This window comes from Pipra filicauda, unplaced genomic scaffold (genome assembly GCF_003945595.2).
Source record: "Pipra filicauda isolate LSUMZ 115617 unplaced genomic scaffold, ASM394559v2 scaffold6_size6359152_pilon, whole genome shotgun sequence".
Lineage (NCBI taxonomy): Eukaryota > Metazoa > Chordata > Aves > Passeriformes > Pipridae > Pipra > Pipra filicauda.
The window spans coordinates 232,142-250,657 of record NW_024104865.1 but is presented as its reverse complement, the minus strand read 5'-3'; the positions used below and the strand labels follow the sequence as shown (position 1 = coordinate 250,657).

At 39.3% G+C, this 18,516-nt stretch overlaps 1 protein-coding gene across 1 annotated transcript in view; it reads right to left on the bottom strand.

Annotated features, from left to right (window-relative positions):
* The window catches only part of GPHN (gephyrin), a 76,420-nt gene extending 70,823 nt beyond the window's left edge, over positions 1–5,597 (bottom strand). Inside the window, exons 1-2 of the mRNA XM_039388964.1 lie at positions 5,547–5,597; positions 3,490–3,561 (exon numbers count right to left, since the gene is read on the bottom strand). The gene's annotated coding sequence lies outside the window, so the exon portion shown is untranslated. The remainder of the gene's footprint in view (positions 1–3,489; positions 3,562–5,546) is intronic.
* Between the last annotated feature and the right edge of the window lie 12,919 nt (positions 5,598–18,516).

Genomic DNA, 18,516 nt, shown 5'->3' with positions numbered 1-18,516 from the left:
TAAAATTAAATGTCAGTCCTTTTCCAAGCTCCTTGGATGCTTCTGCAATCTATCACCAACTCTACTTAAAACTTCTTGTCATATATGAACTTAAGTGATTGTTTCTTCCAGTTTGACAGAGGGAGCAGCTCTCCTTATTTTGCATGCTACTGGACAACCCCTACATATAATGTTAGGTGAAGCTAATGTGCTAATGTGCTCTTTCCCCCCATGAACATTCAATTTAAGGGTCAAATTATCAGTCAAAGAAATTCCCCACCGTGAGAATGATTTAAGAAGAGCTATGCCTATTTACATCAACTGAGAACCTGGTTCAAATGCTCAAGAGCAATTTGTTGTCAGCTGGAAGGCTTTATTGGCTTGACTCAGATCTTTAATAATGGAATATTAGGATCAAGAACAAAAATCACGTAAATGTAATCCTTCATCATGGCCAAAGAAGGCAGGTACTTAAAGTCAGACAGAAAATGCATGCAGGAGACTGTAGACTCTGAGAGACACAGGCCTGTATGAGAAATTATTATCCCAGTTCCATTTAACATAATCTATTGACAGTATTTGGCCTCTGCTATGAATTCTGAGAATGTTTTTCATGAACAAATCCAGAATCTTGGACTTGGAACCATACTGGTTAAAAGCCACAAAAAATTGTTTGGCATATCACTTGGAAACTCTGTGTAGAACTTCTATACGTAGATTTAAATTTTTTTCTGATGGGCTTTCCATAATATTTTTCTGCAGAAATTAAACTTGCATTTGAAATTCTTAGCCTGCACAATTACAAAAAAAAACCAAACCCAAAAAATCTCCAAAGCACATACAGAAGCATTATTGTTCTGCTGAATTTCACAGTAATTCCACACTTTCATAAGGGTATTGGTTTTAGCAGGTATTATGAGTTCTAAAATATAAACCAGTCAACTCTTTCACTGTTGATCATGTCAGCAGCAAATACACTTGCTACATTAAGTTGAACAGTGGGGGAATGCTAACATATCCAAGTGACAGAACACTATTTTTTCTCAACAATTCAGTGTCAAACCGGTCTCTGGGAGGGGCCAGAGTATTAAGTAATGAAAATAACCTCAAGATGAATGAATTTCTCAAGAAGAAATGCAAAACCAAATCTTAGGTCAGGATTAACTTTTTGTAAATGGGTTATGTGTTACTGCTGATATTAAAACATATTAAAAACGAGAAGTACTCAACCTCCAAAACTGCTTAATTAACTCAAATTTTTATGCATATTTTCAGTGCAATTTTATTTCAAATATCTAGCAGGCTTTCTAAACTTTTGGTGGCATCGGGGATATTCTGCAGAATTCCAGTGTTTCCTACATATTTCCAATAGCCTTTGAATTTAATCCAGAAAGCAAGTCTTTGCAATTCATTCTGGAACAAAGGTTCCACCTTAATGGTATTTTGCAATACACAATTGTGCAATAGCATTTCATTTTCACTTATGGAGCTGGCCATCAGATACTACATGCTTCCCCTCCCATACCATTCAATAGTTTTGCCATGTTGTAGGAGTATCAGCAACTTGTATCTAAAACCCTTTCCAAAAGCATATGGAAAAGATGAAAATTATTTTAACAATGAATTATTAACAGATTCCTCATTTTTTTTCTCCAATTCTCCCCTATTGAGAACTGTCCAATATTTCTTTTCTTTGATCAGTCATTTGTATATTGATTTTTAAAATGCTGTCCTGTCTAAAATATCCATTATTACTGCATGAGTCAGAGCAGCAGTGACAAAGCAGTAAATTTTAGCAATGTGCCCTGCTTGTTTTAAGAAACTTAAAGGCGTATGCAGAATACGTGGAACATTTGTTTGTTTAATTACTTATATTCTTTACTGACTGACTGACTTAGATCACGTAGGGTATGGTCAGGAAATAACAGATAAATTGCCACAGAGGAACAGGACAATTTCATGACAACTCATGTAGTCATGTTGTCACAGCTAATGTAGTCACAGCTTTTAATTTGAAATCTTTCCCCATGTGACAATCTGTGACATAATGTGTGATTATAACATCTTTTTTGTAGTACAAGATTTCACAGCATAATTTTTTTTCCTGGTTTTATATTTATTCTTAAGCATTAAATCACAAATTTAAGAATGAGTAGTTTAAAATAAAGGAACTCGCTTTATCTTGATTGTGACTAATAAATTTGAGTTGCCATCAAATCTGAAATATGACACAGTTTATTCCCCTCAAAACTTGATTCTTAAAAGATTTGCCAGGAAAAAGATACTGTCCTTTAATCAAATTTATTTTATAGAAACTGCAAAATATTAGCAGTTCAATTTCCTTGTATTTGACCTGCAAAAGATTATAAACTCAAGAACTTGTATTTGACAATAAGCAGTAATCATCTTTATGTCAGATACATAGCTGGATAAGCAAAAGCACCCAAAGGGGTAAAAATTATCAAATTGTTATCATTACCAAAATTATCTTGCACTGTATAAACTTAGTGGATTATGCATTAGAATGATAGTGCTGAGAATGACAACAATCACAGTGTATGGAAGACAAACAGGACATGAATCCAAAGAAATTATTCAGAGAACCTTCAGTGAATGGATGTGCAAAGGGATAAAGGGTTACTAAGTTTCACATCTACTATGCTAAAAGTGTCATATTTTCCTAATTTTCATTATACACAAAATTATGTGGCTTAAAGTCACTTCCATAGAACTGCTGATCTTAATTTATGAGTTGAACTACTAAACATGAGGTACTGCTGTCTGTAGTGTTACACTGGATTTAACTTGCCTTATTAAATATTTGTGAAAAATGTGCAACTTTATAGGGGTGTCATGACATACACTAGATTCTAATTATTTTTCACATTTTTTTTCATTAAGGAGTAAATGTAATGCATAGGAAATATGCTGCAGAATTTTATGCATTAGTCTGCTAAAAAAAACAAGCAACAGAATTTTCACAGCTTTCATTCAGCCAAATATTAACCTAACCCAAAAAGACTGAAGCTAAAGACAGAGGTACATGTGAACCTATACGCTTTTGGGTTACCTTATATTAACCACAGTTTTTGGTTCAGGTAGGACTATCAAACCCTGGCAGAAGAATTATCCTTTTAATTAAGGACATCTGTTTTATTTATTGCTAAGTTTAATATTCAGGAAACTTTTAAATATGCAACTTTGATTTTGGAAGTTTTAGATACGCAACTTTGATTTTGGAAAGGGATTTTTTTTTTAGTTTCTGTGAAGCCAAGCAGTTTGATTAGCATTGATTAAAATGCAGTAGGATGTCTTTTTAAACAAGCTGTCAATTAGGTCAGGTTTCTCATACACATTAAAATGAAGCCCCAGCTAGAAAAGAAAGAAAACACAAAGGGAGAAAGAGAAGGAGAAAGGAAAAAGATGGGGATGAGAGGACAAACCAATCAGATTTGGTGTTACCAGCCAGCAGAAGTTTTAAAAAAATCAGATGACCGAGTGAAATCGTACATTTACTCGGAGAGAGCATCCTTTGACATTGCCTTCTAGGTGATCTCTGAGCTCCTTCCGCTTTCGACGGAGCTACATGTAAACATCAGGAAATGAATTGAAAAAGCAACCTGTTCTCATAATCATTTTTTTTTCTTCATTTTTATTTTGTTCTTTTTTTTTGTGTTTTATTTTGTTTTTAATAAATCATAGCTTAACGCATTTCTCACTGCCTCTGCCAAAACATTTCAAGACATCAAAGTGCTTTGAACAACATGGACACACAAGCTCAGTAAACTTGGAATCTGGAAGCAAGACATCTTTGCCTAACATGGCTCTTTCCCACTACAGGAAAAAAAAATTGAAAAATCAAGAGAACTATCATTCTAAAGCTACTGAATTTCTGCTACACTGTTTATTATGTACATATTTATTTATTTCCTTGTTTATTGGTAAGGCTGTGTCTAGAATTTATTTCCATAAAGAATAATTTTTAGAGGTAAATTTTCATGTTTGGGAACCTCAACTAGGATTTCCCATTTTCTATAAGGAAGATTTTTGTGTCTAAATATGTATTTTGGGTCATATAATTAAATCTTAGGCAATCCGATACAGAAATATTCATCCAAAATTAGGTATCATTAGGTGTCCATAAAAATAATAGGTGAAACCCACCACATAAATAAGCTACATCTTCTGCATATATACATGCATTACGAATCTAGAATTGTATGTGATGACCCAAGCCTTAAGACGCACAGGTCACTGTAGTTACATACACAATTTTCAAAAACAGCATAGAAACAGTGCTGTCTTTTATTTTCCTCTATGTGAATTCAGTGGTCTGAATGTCTGCCACTGAAAGAGTGCCTCATTCATGTACAGTGCTCTTCTCATCTACACCGTAATTAAAACCTCTTCCCAAATCACAAGACGAAAAGATAAAGCCTCACAGACAGTGAGGAATGCTACAGATGCCTCTAGCTAGAACCTGTATAAACAAGTAACAACTGCCTTCTTTTTCTATGTTGAGATCAATTTAAGTGGTGGCATTACTGGAAAATGTACATAATTAATCTTTTCCCTCCCCTTCTTTGTGCTCAGTGAAACAACATTTTCACAAAGAGCAGCTGTAGAACAGTGTTAGAGAACAGAGAGGATGGCTTGTCCTGGAACAAAGGCAATACATTCATATACAAAACCAAAACCAAAACAGAGGTAAAAAACCAAGAAGGTAGAAAAGGCAAGGAGAATGCACAAGAAAAAAACAAATTAGTGCTTGAGAAAGTGCTAAAAGGAAATAAAGTGGGGAAAAGTGAAAAATTGGATAGTTGAAAGAGACGCAACTCTTGAAAAGGAACCTAAACAAAATGGCTTGGACTGCATATGATCAGCATCTTGGTTCCAAACCATTTATCAGGGTGTAACATGGTGGGTACTGGTTTAGATATCTGCCTGTTCTGTTAAGCAATCTAAATATTTGGGCATGTTTATACAAACACCAAAAGGCAGAAGATACTAATTATCAGCAAAACAGTGGCTCCATTCATAGACTCTTGTGAATCTCTCATTTCATCTTTACTTACTCTGGTATTTTTTTCTTATTTAAAGGCTACATATATATGAAATATTCAACTATCTTGTAATGGTGTTTTGCAGAATTAAATGCAAAAAGCGTCAACACTATAAAAGTTTAATTATGTTTGAAGATGGGAAGCAGTAGTTTGAAGATGAGTAAGCCACTTCTCCACGTAACAGGCAACAAACAACAGAGATCAGAGAAGTGGTTTAATCATGATCACCAAATTACAGGCACTTCAAGAGAGTTGTTACTATCTCTTATTTGTAGTGACATCCAAAGCTACCTAACTGGCAGCCTGCCTTCAGTAGGTTGTTCTATGTGTAGCACAGAAACAAACAAAATGTGACCCAACAGCAATAAGAATACTGAAATAAAAATGATGGGATGGTGAGAAATGGAAAAGTCCCTTCCCTCCCTCCCCTCACCTCCCCCTTCAAAAGGAAAAGTGTAGGCTATAGAAGAAAACTTGCAAAATAAATGTTAGAAACATATTTACTTTGAGGGATCCAACTCTACTAGCAACTCCTTTGCTTTCATCCGGCCGTCTAATTTGCTACAATGGGGGAAGATGGGTAAAAAAGACAGAAGAATAAAGAAAAAGTGAACTTAAAAAAATTTCCACACAATCAGTTAGCAGTACATGCAAGACATCAATTTGACTCTCTGAGACACCTCTAGAGGACAAAGACACAGACTCTTAACTTCTGAAATAAATGATGCTTTATCATGGCATTTTAAACTTGCTTTGTTGATCATTTTTATCTCAATATATTACCAATCCGGCACACACGTTGCATGCTAAATTCACTAACATTTTGGAAAGAATACATGTTACTTATCTGATTTGAATACTAAGAATAATGAAGTTCTTAAACTCTCACTGAAGAAAAAGCACCCTATACCTTCTACAAATCATATGATCAGCGTATGCTATAACTGGGAGCCTGCAAGTATCATGACTGATACTTGACAGAATGCAATACAGATTCCTACTGACCCAGGTCTAGAGATTTTAGCCACTGCTGTCAAGATTCCCAGTTAAAAATTATGCTGCCCAACCAGAAAATTTTAATGCCAGACCAACATTAGATTTTTATTTTAAATATTAAAATATACCACATATATAATCTCCAACATCTTCTACCTGATTACTTTTCCTTTATTATATACATTTTTTCCTATATGATTCAGAGTATGGAAGAAACAAATCAGGTAGCTTCTCAAAAGGATTCATATTTTTAGAAGCATAAAACACTCATTTACAGCAAAAGTTCTTTTCAGAATTGCTGAATCTGGTAAACAAATGTCTTTTACTGATAAATTGAATTTGTGTCATCTGAAATAGAGAAGACGACAATAAAAATTACTTTAGCAATATCCTTCTAGTCTGAGTCAAGACTGAATTGAAAGTTTTTATTATTTGATGGTTGTTTCATAGCCTAAGTAAAACAAAATCCCACACAAGTGAGGTGAACCCTTTCAAACCACACTAATTGTCTTTTCTTTAAGAAATCTCATCAAGGAAGCCAAAGACTGAATGAACCACGGAAATTCAATGATGCTTTATGCTCTCTGGAGGACACTAGCAGAGGCACAAGTTAAATTGTCCTGTTTCTTTTTACCTGAGCCATGTAAAATGGAGAAATTCTTACTCAAAACTCAGTCAACAGAATGTTTTTTTTTTTAACTTGCATTTGATTCTCAAAAAAACAATGCAACTAAACAATATATTAACAATTTAAGTATTTAGTTCTGATAGGGTGTCCATTAGAAAAATACACTGGAAATACTTATGTTAATCGTTGCTTTCCTTCCCTGGTCTTATGGCATTAAAATAGCATCTGATTTAAACTCTCAAGTGAAACACCCACATTACTGTTATCATGGGACTCCAAGGAAATCTCCAATCAATTCTAATATACTAAGAAGAAACTGTCATTCTTAAATAAAATATGTCTCCTTCAGAAGACAAATTCAATTAAAATATATGCAGTTATAACCTAGTTGCTATATATTTCCTAACTGAGGAAAAGAAAAGGAAATCTCAATTGGGAAAAAAAGATCCTTATCTGAAAAGAAAACATCAGGATCTAGAGCAAAGATACTTTCCCCAATATCCTGGTTGAGATACTACCACTTCCAGGTAATAAGACATAATCTACTAGAACCCTAATACATCTTACTAATTTGAAACTTTTTTCAAAAATAATATATTTAGTTTTGTTTTGAAAAATGAGAAAGAGAAAAAAAAAATAAATGCTTATGATCTCACATGGAATGCTTATAATCTCACATGGAACTAGATCATTAAGAAAAATGTTACATAACACAGAAACCCGAGGAAAAGTTCTAAGTGGCAACAATATGCATTGCACTTCAGGGAAAACGTTTTTCTTGAATTACTCACCAATATGGGTATTGTGGCTGCTCAAGTTGTGGTGAAGGTTTAGGATTCAGTCAGAAATGAGATTGGAGATACTACAGGTGCATATAACTGATATTACTTACTCTTTCTTTCTTCAAAATATATATAGAAATACATAAACAATGTGTACACTACAAGTAACGAAGTTACAAATGCTTGGACATATGAATTACAAGGAGATAGCCTAAGGTCAACTCTTGTTTTACATCCATGGTACTGTTAATATACATGAAAATGTGTTTTCTACAGGAATCTTGCAAAGTACAACTCAAGGGATGAATCAGTGTTATATGAATATTGGACAAACTATACTACATATGTCCTAGGAATTAAATAGCGTACTATCAGGAAGGCAAGTGACAGTAGGAATAAAAAAAATACATTTTTTTTACTCGGCAAATACCACAGAAAGGAATTCAGGTATATTCTTATCTTTCTCCGGTAAACTCCTGTATGATGATCTAGAATTTGACAGATAAAGTACTAATTCAGAAAATGGCATGGATTATACACTCCTTGTTTTTCAGAAACTCACTTAGACACAAGAACCCCATCACAGATGAACACTTGTAGTTATAAAAGATTACGATGAAAGGTGTGTAAGTGTTCTAAATCAAAAGTATCTATACCATAACACAAGCTAAATAAGTGGATTAAGAGATGAGGCAGGAGCAACACCAAGTAGTTATTGGCAAAATGTTACCTGAAAGACATGAAGGTTTGAGAACACTGAAGGTGGCGAATTAAGATACTCAATGTAATGAAGAAAGAAAGGTGCTGTGTAGGCAACATTCCAGGAAACTAGCAAGGTATAATGCACTGACAGTTAAGATAAATGCATTATATTTACATCCCTTTCTTATTACAAGGCACTACTAGTAGGATTTAATAGCTAAAGATTAGCCACAGGTGTCCCTATCCTGACACCTGAAGAACAAGGTGGAGTTACAGTTGGAGCAGAATGAGATAGGAAGACAGTGGAAGAAAACTAAGGAAGCAGGGAAAACAGAACCAAATAGTTAGCAAAGAGGAATGCTCAAATATACTTAATGAACTTGTTAGAAGATGAGTGAACAGAAAATGTTTTCTAAGCAGAAGTCTTGCATATGGTTTCATTATTATTCCTCTACCTTCTACCTAATTCCCGGGCAGATGGAGCTCGCTTAGCCCTGTAAGGCCATCCATCTAAGAGAAGGTCACTCTAATCAAACCTACGTCCTGAGGATCTCACTGCCACCGTCCAAGCTCGCTCGGCCCTGGCAGATGAACCTCGGGATTAAAGGGTGGGTTCAGTTCCGCGCATACTGCATCTCACCTAAAAAATCCATTGCGCAGGCTTGAAGGCTTTACCCACATGCAAAAAGTCCTGTAGCGACGGGCGAGGGTCAAAACGGCAGGTGAAAGATGCACTGGGAGCCGCAGACTCAACCCTGCATGCAGGCGGTTCAGGATATTGGTCAGTTGAGACTGACCGGAGATGACAGTCTCTTGAGGCAGCACCCTGAACGACCAAGCAGCCTTTCCAAGGACAGCACTGCTTGCTCCACTCGGAGAGGGGCCTAGAAAAGGTGGCCTAAACAAAGCTCATCTCCACTTTCACCCGGTTGGTTAACCGCAGGCCAACGGGCATCTTCCTCCAATGCAGTCGCACAAAGAAAAGTCAAAGGCACGCACCTGCCTCCAAAGGTGTACCTAAATTAACTCTAGCATGTTGGAACATCAGAACCATGCTCGATTCTGCAGATAGCGGACGTCCTGAGCGTCGGTCTGCCCTAATTGCCCATGAGCTGGCTCGTCTCAACATCGACATTGCCGCTCTCAGTGACGTTCGCCTTCATGAAGAAGGCAGCCTCAGAGAACATGGTGCCGGTTACACACTCTTTTGGTCAGGCAAGCCCAGAACCGAAAAACACCTCTCAGGAGTCGGCTTCATGATCAAAAACTCCATTGTTCCTAAACTCGAAAATCTGCCGACAGGTCACTCTGACCACATTATCTCCCTACGCCTTCCACTAAACAACAAGCAACATGTTGTCATCTTTAGTATATATGCCCCAACTCTCCAAGCTGACCCTGCTGAAAAAGATAAATTTTACACTGACCTGCGCCTCCTTACCCAAAAGGTCCCTGCAGACGATAAGATCATTATCCTTGGTGATTTCAACGCCAGAGTAGGCAAGAATTTTGAAGTTTGGAAAGGTGTATTAGGCAAGCATGGTGTTGGAAACTGTAATGATAATGGTCGACTTCTGCTAGAATTCTGTGCAGAGCAACAACTCACCATCACTAATACTATCTTTCAGCAGAAAGATAGTCTGAAGACAACCTGGATGCACCCCCGTTCTAAGCATGGGCACCTCATCGATTATGTCCTGGTGCGACGGAGAGATGTCCGCGATGTCCACCATACCCGCGTGATGCCCAGTGCAGAATGCCAAACAGACCATCGGCTGGTGCGCTGTAAACTCAATTTCAAGATCAAAATCAAACCAAAAAGGGGCAGCATCCCAAGGAGAAAACTCCAAGTTAACAATCTCCAATCAGCCACAGTAAGAGACAGTTTCCAGGCAAACCTTCAAACTAAGCTCGATAACATTCCCACAGTTTCTGCAGATTCCTCTCCTGAAACAATCTGGCATCATATTAAAAACAGCATCCTGCAATCCTCTGAAGAATCCTTAGGGTTCTCCCTCAAGAAGAACAAGGATTGGTTTGACGAAAACAACCAAGAAATCCAAGACTTGTTGAGGAAGAAGAGAACCGCCCACCAAGCACACCTTGCACTGCCATCCTGTCACGCAAGACAAACAGCCTTTCGTCTTGCGTGCAGCAAACTCCAACAGAAACTCCGTGACATCCAGAACAAATGGTGGATTGATCTAGCTGAAAAAACTCGATTATGCGCAGATACAGGTGATCACAGAGGTTTCTATGAGGCCTTGAAAACAGCATACGGGCCTACATACCAGGTACAAAGCCCTCTACTCAGCGCTGATGGTCAAACACTTCTGACAGATAAAACCGCCATTCTGAATCGATGGTCTGAACACTTTCAGACTCTATTCAGTACCAACCGCACAGTCCAAGACTCAGCAATTCAGTCCATCACACAACAACCAGTAAAATATGAATTGGATACTGCCCCCACTTTAGGAGAAACCCTCAAGGCCATACAGCAGGTGAAAATCGGCAAGGCAGCTGGGATTGATGGAATTCCACCTGAAATCTGGAAACATGGGGGCCCTGCACTCCACACCAAATTCCATGAGTTCGTGGTGCGCTGTTGGGAACTCGGCGAACTACCATCTGACCTTCGTGATGCTGTCATCATCACCTTGTATAAGAAGAAAGGAATTAAATCTGACTGCTCAAACTATCGTGGTATTACTCTGCTCTCCATTGCTGGCAAAATCCTGGCAAGAATACTCTTGAACAGACTAATACCCACTATAGCAGAAGGTATCCTTCCTGAAAGCCAATGTGGTTTCAGAGCCAACAGGAGCACCACAGACATGGTATTTGTCCTCAGACAACTGCAAGAGAAGTGTAGGGAACAGAACAAATGTCTTTATGTAACCTTTGTCGACCTCACCAAGGCTTTTGACACTGTGAGCAGAAAAGGTCTGTGGCAGATTTTGGAACGTTTAGGTTGTCCCCCTAAATTCCTCAAAATGATTATCTCACCCCATGAGGATCAGCATGGCCAAGTCAGATATGGCAATGCACTTTCTGAGCCCTTTTTAATTAAGAATGGTGTGAAACAAGGCTGCGTTCTCGCTCCTACCCTATTCACCGTCTTCTTTAGCATGATGCTCCAAAGGGCCACAGCAGACCTCAATGATCAGGACGGTATCTACATTCGATACCGTACTGATGGAAGTCTATTCAATCTAAGGCGACTGAAGGCCCACACTAAGTCCTTAAACCATCTTGTCCGGGAGCTGCTTTATGCTGATGACGCCGCCCTTGTTGCCCACACAGAAGCAGCTCTGCAGCGTTTAACAGCCTGCTTTGCAGATGCTGCTGAGCTCTTTGGTCTGGAGGTCAGCTTAAAGAAGACAGAGGTCCTCCATCAGCCTGCACCTCAGGATGTCCCCCATCATCCCCACATCACCATTGGTCAATCAGAGCTCAAATCAGTCCAACAGTTTAATTACCTAGGTAGCCTCATCTCCTCAGATGGTAAGATTGACGGAGAGATAGACAACAGATTAGCAAAGGCATATAGTGCTTTTGGAAAACTCCATAAAAGAGTATGGCGCAATAAACACCTGAAGAAAAGCACCAAGATCAGTGTTTACAAAGCCATAGTGCTGTCTACTCTCTTATATGGATCTGAATCATGGGTCATCTACCGCCACCACCTGCGTCTCTTAGAACGCTTCCATCAACGCTGCCTCCGTACAATTCTAAACATCCACTGGTCAGACTATGTGACCAATACATCTGTTCTAGAGCAAGCAGCTATCACAAGTATCGAGGCCATGCTGATGAGAACACAGCTGCGATGGGCAGGTCATGTCTCCAGGATGAAGGACCACCGCCTCCCTAAGATCTTGCTTTACGGTGAACTTGCCACTGGCTGCCGCATGAGAGGAGCCCCGAAGAAAAGATACAAGGACTCCCTGAAACAACATCTCAGCCTTGGCCATATTGATCACCATAACTGCTCTACTCTGGCCTCCAGTCGGGAGGCCTGGAGACACACCATCTATAACGCTGCTGTCTCCTTTGAGAACACACGCAGGATCACCCTCGAGGAAAAAAGGCAACGCAGAAAGAACCGTGTATTGCAGAATACACCATCTAAGGAGTATTTCTGCTGTGCCTTTTGCAATCGGATTTGTCTGTCACGTATTGGCCTCATAAGCCACCAGCGTGCCTGCAGCAAATGTGGATAGAGCCTTCCCAAATCTTCGTTCGCGAAGCCTAGCCATGATGAATGTGACATAAGTATTTTCTAGGCGATGTCTGGGAAATTGGTTTCTAGACCTTTTTTTTTTCCCTTTAGTAGCATCTGAGCTACTCTGCCCTACACCAAGCTCCAAGCTGTGGGTTAACAGCAGATCTTCAGCACTACTGCAGCACAAGTGCTCACTGTCCCTTCCTGGAGGTATTCTGCCCACGCCATTCATCCTTTCCCAGCCTATCCCAGTAGGTGGAAGGGACTGCTAAAAGTCATTTTAACCTGTATATATAGCAGGAAAAGAAAAACTTACAAACTTTTCTGTCCTATCTAGCTTATTATGTTGCTTTTCTACCATTCAACATAAATGCCTCTCCATACTAAATGAAGCCATGTGACTAACATCTGCCAGGTGTGCTTCACTGCTTTATTCACAACTTTCCCAGAGGATGACTTCCACATGGAATTAGCATTTTGTTTTGTTACTATGTTTAACTTAATACAGCATGTACAGCCCTTGGTATGTGTGTGATGTCCTTTGAGGGAAAGCATTTGTCTTGAAAACTGCACGGTGGCACAACTTGTGTGCTTCTGTGACATTCAGGAGAGATGAAACGGTTTGCTGGTGCTGATCAGACGAACACATAGGCCTGACTTGGAAAAGGTTCTTCTGTGTTATTATATATATTTTGTTTGAGCCACAGAAAAATGCATTCTTGTCAAAATGTTTCCTTACCAGGCTCTGCTTGCCATTCTTCTTGTGGGCTGGAAACTTAAAACAGAAGCCTAATAGACACTTCAACTTAATCAAGAACATCTATTTTCTAAGTTTAATTTCACCTTCTGGTTTATTTTTGATTGTCCTCAGGGACAGTTGAAATTAAATAAAATTAAATGATGCTAATAACTTCCCAATCACTTAATGCACATATTTTCAAGTCTGTGCTCTGGAATAGATGGTACTCAAGAAACAGTGAGATCTGGATGCACAAAGGTAAATCAGGTTAATTTTACTGTTATGATGTTCCATAGGCGATGCCTGGACTGCTGAGAAGGGTCATTTGTATTGGAGAGATTGAATATGCTAAGTGTGTATGAAACACCCAGAAAGTACACCATAGCTGTCTCTTTGCCACATAGTTACTTACATTTATCCTCAATTTAGGTGCTTATGCCATTCATTTCTTCTGCAGTAAAATATTTATGGCCAATTAATGTTTTTTACACCAATTTAATCTTCCCGTATCCTGACAGAGGTAAAATCATAGAATCATTAAGGTTGGAAAAGACCTCCAAGATCATCAAGTCCAGTCTTCAAATACCGCTATGCTCACTAAACCATATTGCAACATGTCATATCTACTCATTTTTTGGACACTTCTAAGGATGGTGATTCCCCCACTTCCCGCATTATGGTTTTATCTATTTAACATCTCTATGGGTTATGCGCTTATTTAGTGCTTATTAGTCCTCTCAGACTTTATACTGTCCTTGTAGCAAAACTCACGTTCATCTAAGAGTGCAAGAGCAAAGAAGTATTTCATAGCTTGGATTACTTTTTACGTGAGTTGCATGAGCTACAGATTTGCTGAATATTTCTGCAAATCAGGCTCGTGGTGTTTGCTGTGTGTTTTTATGTGCTGTAATACTGAAAGGTTTCACGGGCTTTCTCAGACATTTATTGAGAACAGACTGCACCATATCACAACCTTCACCCACAGCCAATGCTCCCATATATAGCACTAATGAGTCCTAGCAGGTAGAAACACGTTTCTGTGTAACAGTTTGGCCTCAGAAGAAATCGTGCTCTGATGTCAAAGCTGTCTCAGATGTGGTCCTGTACGTAGGTGCTGTGAAACAAATGCTGAGAGCACTGACTTTGTGTCAGTATCACTGACCTCTTGCAGCTCCTCTCACCATTTGAACTCCAAGAGCAAGCAGGAAAGGATGCTGTGTGCTTTTTTATATCTTTTCTCTTTGCTCTTAATACACCTCATTGCCAGAGCCTGGCCCTGTGAAGTGTGGAGGCAGAGGATACGATCTAAACCCTTGTTTTAAATCTGCACTGTTACCAGTTGCTTGTAGTAGACTTTGGATGAGGGAAGACTAAGACAGTTCTGCAACATCTGTCAGAATGTTTCATAGCACTGTGTGATACTGTAGCAAGTTATGAAAGATAAGGCCGGTGTTACAAAAGTATACATTTGATTACAGAACACCTTTTACATCTTCAGTGTAGGTAAGATATACATCTTTCATCTGTCTCTTTTGCCAGTCAGAACAAATAAATCGTGTACAGCCCATCTGTGTCAATATTCTTGGTTTCATATTTATAAAGTTTGAAAGTATTTAATCTCTTTCACATCTAGTCCTACCAATCAATAGGTGTGTATCTGTGTAATACATAATAAATGTGAATGATTAGCTACATAAAAATATAGAGACTTATCAGTAAATCCCTTTTAAAGGGATCCACCTGTGTGGAGCTTGGGCCTGGCCTGGGGACTGGCAAGGTGAGTAATCACTTCTGCTATGTCCATTGAGACAGGAACTATCAAACTACCAATTTGGCCTGTGTGAAGAACAGTACCATTCCACAGAACCAGTGGGAGAAGCTGGAGATGGGGCACTCGTTGGCCACACTCCTGGATCCTCACCTCTTTCCTCCCAGTGGGAGCACAGTGCAGTGGTAGCACTCAGCACATCTTTTAGAGCAAGCCAATCATTTTTAAATGACTATTTATTTACACAGGCAAGAAGAAATAGCTTCTTGGCAACAGCGTACATACCAAATGCTAATTTTCTATTTTGACTTCTTCTAGACACAATGGCAATTGGCTTGTTTGAAAGATGACAGATTATGAACTGAAGGGAGAGCAAATGAAGGGAGGAGCAAACACAAGCCTAAATCTGCTGTGCCTAACTTTACAACTTGCTGAAATACTTGAAATTGGGTTTGGACCCAAAGAGTTTTTGAAATAACCAAACCAACTTATTTTTAGCTGCAAATATTAAGAACCTATAAAATAGTAATAAAAACTAGACAATCCAAGAAAACAAGGAAGAGTGTGGAAACCAGTCGAGAAGGCTGAAATTCAGGCTGATTTTGAGCATCTGCAGAGTAGATGCCTCCTCCCTTTCTTGTTGCAAGGAGTTAGGGAGGGACAAGAAATGAAATCCATAAAAGGTGAATCATTGTTATTCACCAGCAATTAGCTTTGCCTATTAAAACTGCTAGGAATTACTAATATGACACTCCAAGCAGCACATGGTTTAGGGAGTTAACTGGAGGTTGGCATAAAGATACTCCAGCCAAGCTTCAAAAAGTAATCAAAAGCCAACATGTCTCATGCCTTCTTCTCCAGCACCACCTGGGTCCATCCCTTTTTCAACTCTAGGTTAAAAAAATCACATATACTCTCTCTCTACCTTGGGATGAGGCTTCTTGAGATGGGAGAGCCACAGTTCTGCCCCTATTGAGTTTAACAGTGTGTGTAAGAGGTAGAAAGCAATTGCTACATTTCTGCTCTTTTCTGATCAGTGCTGGTGATAATGATTTCTTTGTAATGGCTTGTAGGCTCCAGTACACTGCTGTGTCGATGCATAGGAGGGCTCAAATCTGAGTCTTACATAAAAAAGGTTTTGGTTCCAGCACAGCATGTTTGTAAAATATCTACTGACAAGTCAGAAAAAATTGTTCCACATGGCCTGTAAAACATATGTTAAAAATTATGCATCATAGAGCAGCTTTAAATTATTCATTTTTAATTCCTTCAGCCTTGAAGGGCCTTTAAACACTGACTACTGAGAAACAATCCTGCCACTGAGGGAACAGCTATAAAATAAAAAGCTGGCTACTTAAAAATATAGAGAAAATTGCTTTACCTAGGCACAGTTTCTGAATTTTAAAATATGAATAAGGGGTTGGATCCCCACTTGGTGAAAGCTGATATAGCTCCTTTGAAGTCTGCATAGCTATCCCTCATCAGCAGTTGAAAGCCCTGGCCCAGAGTTTAGAGTAGATAAAGTTTCTCTACATAAGAAGACGAGCGAGATTTGCATGGTTAGTTCAAACTATTCCATATTCACTGAGCTGTTGAGGAAATACTGTCTGTGAAACAAACCCTGGATTCTTTCCCAAAATCATCTAAATGACACTTGCTAGGGAAATGCTACAGCATAAGGGGGAGCGGATCCAACACACTGGGTTGGACCTGCTGTAATTACGATGGCATTATCGGAGAGCACTTGTTACCTGCACACTCACTGGGGTGCATCAGGGAAGCTGAGACCATCTGAAGGAATTAACTGAGTGTAACACTGATACAATAAAGATAAATATGTTCCACACTTGCTGTTTCAGGAGGATTCAGTCTTGTTCTCTGCTCTTGGCTCAGCCAGGTGCTAGCAGAGACCTGAGGAACTTCTCCATGTTCTGCACTTCTCCATGCTACACCCATATCACTGTGGCATACCTCCCTGAGGCATTTCTGGCACACTCCTCTTCTGCCTTGCACTACAGAAAGGAGCCTCTCTGACCAAACCCAGCCACTGCAGAGCTCGCTTCTGTATCTCCTCCTTGCACTTGTAACTTACTGGAGGGACACGCCATATCCTATCCCTTGTGTGCTCCAGAGAAACAGTGCAGAGATAGGACTGAAAATGCAGGTGAAAAAAAAAAATAGTATTATCTCTTGCTGCTTTTCTTCAGTCATGGAATCATAGAATGGCTGCAAGGGGCCATAAGGATCACCAGGCTGCTCAGGGCCTCATTCAGCCTGGGCTTGAACACTTATAGAGATGAGGCATCCACAGCTTCTCTGGACAACCTATTCCAGTGTCATCTTGATTAACTATCATTAATTAGGACATTCTTGACTGCAGGGTTAAGCTTTCCACAACCTAGCAAAACTTTGCTGTACGATGATAAATCACCTGTTTACTCCATTCATTCTTTTTCTCTGTTGAACTCATGGATGGACCAGGCGTGGTACAGCAGGCAGTGAAATGCAGAGTGCTTAGACATTTCCTTCCCCAGGCAGTGTCGCTTTCATAAGATATGCTTTGGAGTCCTCATCAACCTTTCACTCTCTCCATCTCCTCAAAAATCTTGGGAGAAATCTCCAAACCTGATGCACAACCCTATTACTGGTGAGCTGTTCCCCAGAGATTTTTTTTTCATAAAATAGACCCACTCACCCACTGTTATTGTTAAGGAAACAAAGGACCACATTCAACTACTTTGCCTGAAGGTATGAGAGTATCAAGCCAAGAAGGTAACAGAAACTTTCACAGATGATCAAATTGGAGCTCCTCGAGGGCCCTATCCCATCTCCAGCAGAGTGTCAAGCAGCTCCTGGGAAGAAGCAGTGAAGAGCTATTTAATAGACTGTTTCCACCACACAGTAATTCCTTGTGTTGATACATTCCTTGCAAAAGAAGACTAATGTTTTGGGGTTTTTTTTCAATGTTCATTGCTTTATATTAAATCTGTTCCAAGCCCTGTTTATGAAGAATATAATATTATGCTACTCTTCAGTATCCAAAGTCCAGATTTAGTGATGAGGTGTGTCCCTTGAAGGGTTTGTATGGGTTTATGCTCCCTAAGCAGAAAGCTCAGGCTGTCACAGGCACTCTCACCCGAATGCAAATGTCTGCACAGCGCAGTACATGATGTGACACCGGTCTGAATTCACACTTTAGCTTTTACTAATATAACTCTATGGAAACAAGCTCAGTGATGATTGATGACTTACAGCTCCTACATAGCACGTTACAGTTTCCAGTGGAAGTATGTTGTGCTGAATGTAATAAACCAACAGTGTGGGCAGTCTTGGTAACTAGATTAATAACCTGTAAACTTATTTGGTTCACAAAGGGAGTTATGCACTGGCTGTCCAGCATTAAGGAACATGTTCTTAAGAGCTCAGGAATACATTCTCCTCTCTGTATGTGCGCTCTGTAGGTTCACTGTAACACTGTGACAGTGCATGTAACACTGCCTACAGAAGGGCGGAGAAGATCAGAGATCATTTGTTTCTTTAGAGGTGCTATAACCCCTCTGCTTCTAGTCTTGGCTCTAGTCTTCACACATTGCCACTAAAAAAGCCAGCATGATGTTGTTAAATAGTTCTA